The following is an 8208-nucleotide window of genomic DNA, read 5'->3' on the forward strand; positions in this document are numbered from 1 at the left end:
TCAATAGAATTAGAAATGAAAAAGGAGAAGTAACAACTGACATTGCAGAAATACAAATGATCATGAGAGATTACTACAAGCAACTCTATGCCAATAAAATGGACAACCTGGAAGAAATGGACAAATTCTTAGAAATGCACAAACTGTCAAGACTGAATCAGGAACAAATAGAAAATATGATCAGATCAATCACAAGCACTGAAATTGAAACTGTGAATAAAAATCTTCCAACAAACAACAGCCCAGAACCAGATGGCTTCACAGTCGACTTCTATCAAACATTTAATGGAAAGCTAACACCCATCCTTCTCAAACTCTTGCAAAATATAGCAGAAGGAGGAACACTCCCAAACTCATTCTATGAGGCCAACATCACCTTGATACCAAAACCAGGCAAGGATGTCACAAAGAAAGAAAACTACAGGCCAATATCACTGATGAACATAGATGCAAAAATCCTCAACAAAATACTAGCAAACAGAATCCAACAGCACACTATAAGGATCATACACCATGATGAAGTGGCATGTATTCCAGAAATGCAAGGATTCTTCAAAGTATGCAAATCAATCAATGTGATACACCATATTAACAAATTGAAGGAGAAAAACTATATGATCATGTCAATAGATGCAGAGAAAGCTTTTGACAATATTGAACACCTATTTATGATAAAAACCCTGCAGAAAGTAGGCATAGAGGGAACTTTCCTCAACACAATAAAGGTCATATATGACAAACCCAAAACCAACATCATCCTCAATGGTGAAAAACTGAAAGCATTTCCACTAAGATCAGGAACAAGACAATGATGCCCACTCTCACCACTCTTATTCAGCATAGTTTTGGAAGTTTTCACCACAACAATCAGAGAAGAAAAGGAAATAAAAGGAATGCAAATTGGAAAAGAAGAAGTAAATCTGTCACTGCTTGCAGATGACATGATATTATACATAGAGAATCCTAAAGATACTACCAGAAAACTACTAGAGATAATCAATGAAATTGGTAAAGTAGCAGGATACAAAATGCACAGAAATCTCTGGAATTCCTTTACACTAATGATGAAAAATCTGAAAGTGAAATCAATAAAACACTCCCAGTTACCATTGCAACAAAAAGAATAAAATACCTAGGAATAAACCTACATAAGGAGGCAAAAGACCTGTATGCAGAAAATTATAAGACAGTGATGAAACAAATTAAAGATGATACAAGTAGATGGAGAGATATACCATGTTCTTGGATTGGAAGAATCAACACTGTGAAAATGACTCTACTACACAAAGCAATCTACAGATTCAATGCAATCCCTATCAAACTACCACTGGCATTTTTCACAGAACTAGAACAAAAAATTTCACAATTTGTATGGAAACACAAAAGACCCCAAATAGCCAAAGCAATCTTGAGAATGAAAAACGGAGCTGGAGGAATCAGGTTCCCTGACTTCAGACTATACTACAAAGCTACAGTAATCAAGACGGTGTGGTACTGGCACAAAAACAAAAATATAGATCAATGGAACAGGATAGAAAGCCCAGAGGTAACCCCACGCATATATGGTCACCTTAATCTTCAAAATTTATAAGCATCTCATGCAGCTCAATAACAGGAAAACGATTGATCCTTTTCCTTGGCATTACCATTTTTTGGAGCAAAGTTAACCTAGTTTTCTAGTTTGAGCTTTCATTTTGGCCATCTTCTAAAAAATTTTTTTTAATCTGTAAACTAAGCAAGAGATAGATCTACAATGTCCAAGTCATTCCAGCAGTCATCTCTCGGTAGGGACTCGCAGGGTCATGGTCGTGACCTGTCTGCAGCAGGAATAGGCCTTCTTGCTGCTGCTACCCAGTCTTTAAGTATGCCAGCATCTCTTGGAAGGATGAACCAGTGTACTGCACACCTTGCTAGTTTAATGAATCTTGGAATGAGTTCTTCATTGAATCAACAAGGAGCTCATAGTGCACTGTCTTCTGCTAGTACTTCTTCCCATAATTTGCAGTCTATATTTAACATTGGAAGTAGAGGTCCGCTCCCTTTGTTTTCTCAACAACATGGAGATGCAGACCAGGCCAGTAACATTTTGGCCAGCTTTGGTCTATCTGCTAGAGACTTAGATGAACTGAGTCATTGTACAGAGGACAAGATTACTCCTGAGAACTTGCCCCAATTCCTTCTACAGCTGAAAAGGAGGAGAACTGAAGAAGCCCCTACATTGAGTTACGGTAGAGATGGCAGCTCTGCTACACGGGAGCCACCATACAGAGTACCTAGTGATGATTGGGAAGAAAAAAGCCACTTTAGAAGAGATACTTTTGATGATCATGGTCCTAGTCTCAACCCAGTGCTTGATTATGACCATGGAAGTCGTTCTCAAGAATCTGGTTATTATGACAGAATGGATTATGAAGATGACAGATTAAGAGATGGAGAAAGGTGTAGGGATGATTCTTTTTTTGGTGAGACCTCGCATAACTATCATAAATTTGACAGTGAGTATGAGAGAATGGGACATGGCCCTGACATCTTACAAGAGAGATCTCTCTTTGAGAAAAAGAGGGGTGCTCCTCCAAGTAGCAATATTGAAGACTTCCATGGACTCTTACTGAAGGGTTATTGCCATCTGTGCTCTATATGTGATTTGCCAGTTCATTCTAATAAGGAGTAGAGTCAACATACCAATGGAACAAGTCACAGTAATCGATGCCAGCTTCTTCTTGAAATCTACCCAGAATGGAATCCTGACAATGATACAAGACACACAATGGGTAATCCATTCATGTTGCAGCAATCTACAAACCCAGCACCAGGAATTCTGAGACCTCCACCTTCCTCATTTCATCTTGGGGACCGGCAGTTGGACCAAGAGGAAATCTGGGTGCTGGAAATGGAAACCTGCAAGGACCAAGACACATGCAAAAGGGCACAGTGGAAACTAGCTGAGTTGTTCACATCATGGATTTCCAGCAAGGGAAAAACTTGAGATATCAACTATTACAGCTGGTGGAACCATTTGGAGTTATTTCAAATCATCTGATTCTAAATAAAATTAATGAGACATTTATTGAAATGGCAACCACAGAATATGCTCAGGCTGCAGTGGATTATTATACAACCACACCAACATTAGTATTTGGCAAGCCAGTGAGAGTTCATTTATCCCAGAACTATAAAAGAATAAAGAAACCTGAAGGGAAGCCAGACCAGAAATTTGATCAAAAACAAGAGCTTAGACGTGTGATACATCTCAGCAATTTACCTCATTCTGGCTATTCTGATAGTGCTGTCCTCAAGCTTGCTGTGCCTTATGGGAAACTTAAGAATTATATACTGAGGAGGATGAAAAGTCAGGCCTTTATTGAGATGGAGACCAGAGAAGATGCAATGGCAATTGTTGACCACTGTTTGAAAAAGGCCCTTTGGTTTCAAGGAAGACCTGTCTGAAAAATACAAAAAATTGGTACTCAGGATTCCCAACAGAGGAAAAAAGATAAGTCCCAGAAAAGATCTTACTCTCCAGATGGCAAAGAATCTCCAAGTGATAAGAAATCCAAAACTGATGGTTCCCAGAAGACTGAAAGTACAACTGAAGATAAAGAACAAGAAGAGAAATCAGGAGAAGGTGGTGAAAAAGATACAAAGGATGACCAGGCAGAACAAGAACCTAACATGCTTCTTGAATCTGAAGATGAGCTACTTGTAGATGAAGAAGAAGCAGCAGCACTGCTAGAAAGTGGCAGTTCAGTGGGAGATGAGACAGATCTTGCTAATTTAGGGGATGTGGCATCTGATGGGAAAAAGGAACCATCAGACAAAGTTGTGAAAAAAGATGCAAATGCGAGTGCTTCAGCAACTGCCAAGAAAAAGCTTAAAAAGGTGGACAAGATCGAGGAACTTGACCAAGAAAACAAAGCAGCATTGGAAAATGGAATTAAAAATGAGGAAAATGCAGAACCAGGTGCTGAATCTGCTGAGAATGCTGATGATCCCAGCAAAGACACAAGTGAAAACACAGATGGCCAGAGTGATGAAAACAAGGAGGACTATAAAATCCCAGATGAGTATAGAATTGGACCATATCAGCCCAATGTTCCTGTTGGTATAGACTATGTGATACCTAAAACAGGGTTTCACTGTAAGCTGTGTTCACTCTTTTATACAAATGAAGAAGTTGCAAAGAATACTCATTGCAGCAGCCTTCCTCATTATCAGAAATTAAAGAAATTTCTGAATAAATTGGCAGAAGAACGCAGGCAGAAGAAGGAAGCTTAAGATGTGCAAGAAGTTTAATGAATTCAAAGAAAATAATGGTTCTTTGTTTTTAAATGTTAACCGTTTTTAAATACAATACAGATAGTTAGAAGAAAACTATTGTACTCTTTTGTTATAGTGGAAAAATAATAGACGTCTGTTCATGTGTTAAGTGTTATAGCAAAAATACGTATACGGTTAAGTTAATGAAGAATTGTTTTTGTTTTATGAAAATGGTAACAGACAGAAATACTTGTTAGAGACTGAGTTCATATGCTACTTAAGACACTTGAACCACTAAGAAAGATACATAGAAACATTCAGAGAAATGAACTTTAGTAGTTCCAAGCTTCAAAGAAATGTCAAAACTTTCGATTCCATTCAATAAAAAACAAAACCAATTGTATTTTTATTACTTTCATCTGAAACATTTCACATTTTAATCTGAGCCTTGCAGACTTTTCATTTGCAGTTCGAAGCATTTTTGGTTTTGTTTCAATTTTTGAGAACTTGATGAATGTGAGATTGTTAATTAAAATGCAGGTGCAGTTTCTTTTTAATGTCATGCTGTTTAGGTAATAAGAAATACTAAGTAATTGGCTTTAGATTTTGTAATTTTTTCCCTAAGTTCCTGCTAGATTTCATATTCTAGTAGTCAATGTATTTTTCAGTGAAATGTAAAAATATTCCCATTCTCTTTGACCAGTATTAATTTCTTGAGATATTGCTTGTCACTTGAATCATGTAGCTGTCATACATCTGGTATAAGCACATTTGAGTTTTGAAGTGTGTAGACCATCTCTTCATATTTTCAAGATGTAATTTTATATTTCTGCATTTTAAAAACAGTTTGGCCATAATCTTAGATGCACACTTCTAATTCACATACTGCCTATGTGACCTTCATGAACAGAAATTTGCATGTATAATCTGTGTTTACTTGTAACTTTCTGGTTATATACTGCTTATGTCTGTGGATTCTGAAGTGAGTACCAAAAAAAAAAAAAAAAAAAAAAACCTAGGCCATGTTCATTGGTTATACATGTTTGAAATGTTAACCAAAAAAAAAAAAAAAAAAAAAATCTAGAAACAGTAAATGCTGGAGAGGGTGTGGAGAAAAGGTAACACTCTTGCATTGCTGGTGAGAATGAGAATTGGTACAGCCACTATGGAGAACAGTATGGAGGTTCCTTAAAAAAAAACTACAAATACAACTACCATATGACCCAGCAATCTCACTACTGGGCATATACCCTGAGAAAATCATAATTCAAAAGAAGTCATGTACCAAAATGTACATTGCAGCTCTATTTACAATAGCCTGGAGATGGAAACAACCCATGTGTCCATCATCGGATGAATGGATAAAGAAGATGTGGCACATGTATACAATGGAACATTACTCAGCCATAAAAAGAAACAAAATTGAACTATTTGTAATGAGGTGGATAGACCTAGCGTCTGTCTTACAGAGTGAAGTAAGTCAGAAAGAGAAAGACAAATACCGTATGCTAACAGATATATATGGAGTTTAAGGAAAAAAATGTCATGAAGAAACTAGGGGTAAGTCAGGAATAAAGACACAGACTTATTAGAGAATGGACTTGAGGATATGGGGAGGGGAAAGGGTAAGCTGTGACAAAGCGAGAGAGAGGCATGGACATATAGACAGTACCAAACATAAGGTAGATAGAGAGCGGGAAGCAGCCAGATAGCACAGGTAGATCAGCTCGGTATTTTGTGACCACCTGGAGGGGTGGGATAGGGAGGGTGGGGGGAAGGAAATGCAAGAGGGAAGAGATTGGGAACATATGTATATGTATAACTGATTCACTTTGTTACAAAGCAGAAACCAAGACACCACTGAAAGCAATATACTCCAATAAAGATGTAAAACAAACAAACAAACAAAAAAAAACATATTTCTGGTTGCTGTTTTTTTAGATTCCATATATGTGTTAGCATACAGTTTTTGGCTTTCTCCCTCTGACTTTTTCACTGTGTATCACAGATTCTAGGTCCCTTCACATCACTACAAATAACTCAATTTCTTTTCCTAATATGGCTGAGTAATTTTCCAGTTTATATGTGTGCCATATACTCTTTATCTATCCATCCACCAATGGATACTTAGGTTGCTTCCATGTCTTGTCTATTGTAAACCGTGCTGTAAAGTACAGTGTCATATTTCACTATTTTTGAATTATGGGTTTCTCATTGTATGTGCCCAGTATTGGGACTGCTGGATCATATGGTTCTAGTGAGTTTTGGATTTTTAAGGAAACTGCATACTGTACTCCATAGTGACTGGCTTCCTGGGCTATCCAGATTGTATTGGGATAGGGCTGGGGGTTGTGTACGGCTTGATATTTCTTGTGTTTATTGTCCAGATAGTTCTGACATGTACTGAGTGACTGCCTTTCTCTCATACTGAGATATTTCAGGTGGAGTGCTCAGTGATTGGTCTCGCATCAACATGAACCCCAAGGTGTTTAAGATACACCCCTGCAATAGGGAGTTGGAGGTACTGGTGGATGGCACCTACTTCATCTATAATCAGGTAGAAGTGAGTACGGTCTCAGGCCTAACTCTTCTTATATCCCGAATGCAGATCTGGTGCAGGCCACAGAGTGGCACTGTGGAGCCAGCCCAGACCAGCCAAAGGCTAACGTCCTGCTTTGGGTGGGAGGGGGCGACGCCACACTGGGAGGGAGTTAAAAAGAGGGAGGAAAAAGAGAGGAGGCTGTCTGGGTTTTTTTTCCTAGCCAGGTATGATTGAAAAACTAAAAAGTAGCCCATCACCTCTAATTTTGTTAGATTGTATTGTGACAGCTGTGCCAACACCCTGCCATCTGATTCCCTCCTACAGAGCCCCAGGCCCGAGTTTCCCCACTGAATTGTTTGGTTCTACTGCCAAACTTGAACTCTGCCTTAGTATATTCTTCGAAAGTCAGTTCCAGGGCTGCTGAGAACCCCTTCCCCCAACATGAAGAGTGAGAGTGTGCTCCCAGACCTTCTCTCCACCTCAAAAAGATTTCTGTCTTTCCTTCTTCTTTCTCCCATTTGTTTCTCTACCTTTCTGATTCTCTGTCATTCTTGCCTCCTTCCTGCTGTTGTTCTCCCAACACTTTTCTCCCTCTGTTTTTGTCCTCGTTCTGGCCTGGGGCCCACTTCCCATTGATCAGTGCCCATCCACTTCCACCCTTATTGTTTGTCTCCAGTGGAGTGGTTCCTCAGAGCTAGAGGTGGATGAGCCTTGAGACTGGGTCTTCTGAGGGGCGCGCAGCAAGCAGGTGGATGGACAGAAAGACGATGAAGCCAGCAGAAGGGTCTCCCAGGAGAGTGGCCAGAGAAGTTGGGTTCACAAGCATTTGCTGAGCCTACTGAGCATCTTGGCACAGCTTGGGTCCTGACCCAAGAAACTGTATGGCGCCTGAATACACTGCAGCCTCCTGAACAGCCTGTGGTGGGAGCAGCCTTCCATAAAGTGATATAGGGCAACAGATGAGTGTCCCAGTCCCCAGGGGTATGATCCCAATGTCCTAAGTGCCATTTGGTAGGGGGTGGGGATCAAAGCTTGGGGCAAGGTATGAAGGATAAGGGTAGTGAAGAAGAGAAATATTAATTTTCTGGGCCTGGGATAGAACTGGGAGTGGCCTCAGGCCTTGTACCCGACACAAACTGTGAAAATGCCCTGGACATCATGCCACTGAACAGAGCTTAGCACTTCCTTCTGGCCACGAAATTAGTTTTGCCCTTCTACATTCTTTATCTCATTTGTGAAGGATAGCTCTCTATCCCTCTGCATGTATTTCCTCCATCATCAAACGAGAGCACCAAGGGGCACTGGGAGAATCAGTGAGAGAAATTCAGCCTTAGGGGAGCGGGGTGCAAGCAGAGAGAACTGAAGAACTCGCAAATTGTTCCTATGCCCTCTCCGGGGAATCGGTAACT

At 39.8% G+C, this 8208-nt stretch overlaps 1 pseudogene; it reads left to right on the top strand.

The window, feature by feature from the left end:
- The first annotated feature begins 1753 nt into the window (after positions 1-1753).
- LOC132482996 (matrin-3-like) lies at positions 1754-4513 on the top strand (annotated as a pseudogene).
- Positions 4514-8208: the final 3695 nt, after the last annotated feature.

This window comes from Mesoplodon densirostris (genome assembly GCF_025265405.1).
Source record: "Mesoplodon densirostris isolate mMesDen1 chromosome Y unlocalized genomic scaffold, mMesDen1 primary haplotype SUPER_Y_unloc_2, whole genome shotgun sequence".
Lineage (NCBI taxonomy): Eukaryota > Metazoa > Chordata > Mammalia > Artiodactyla > Ziphiidae > Mesoplodon > Mesoplodon densirostris.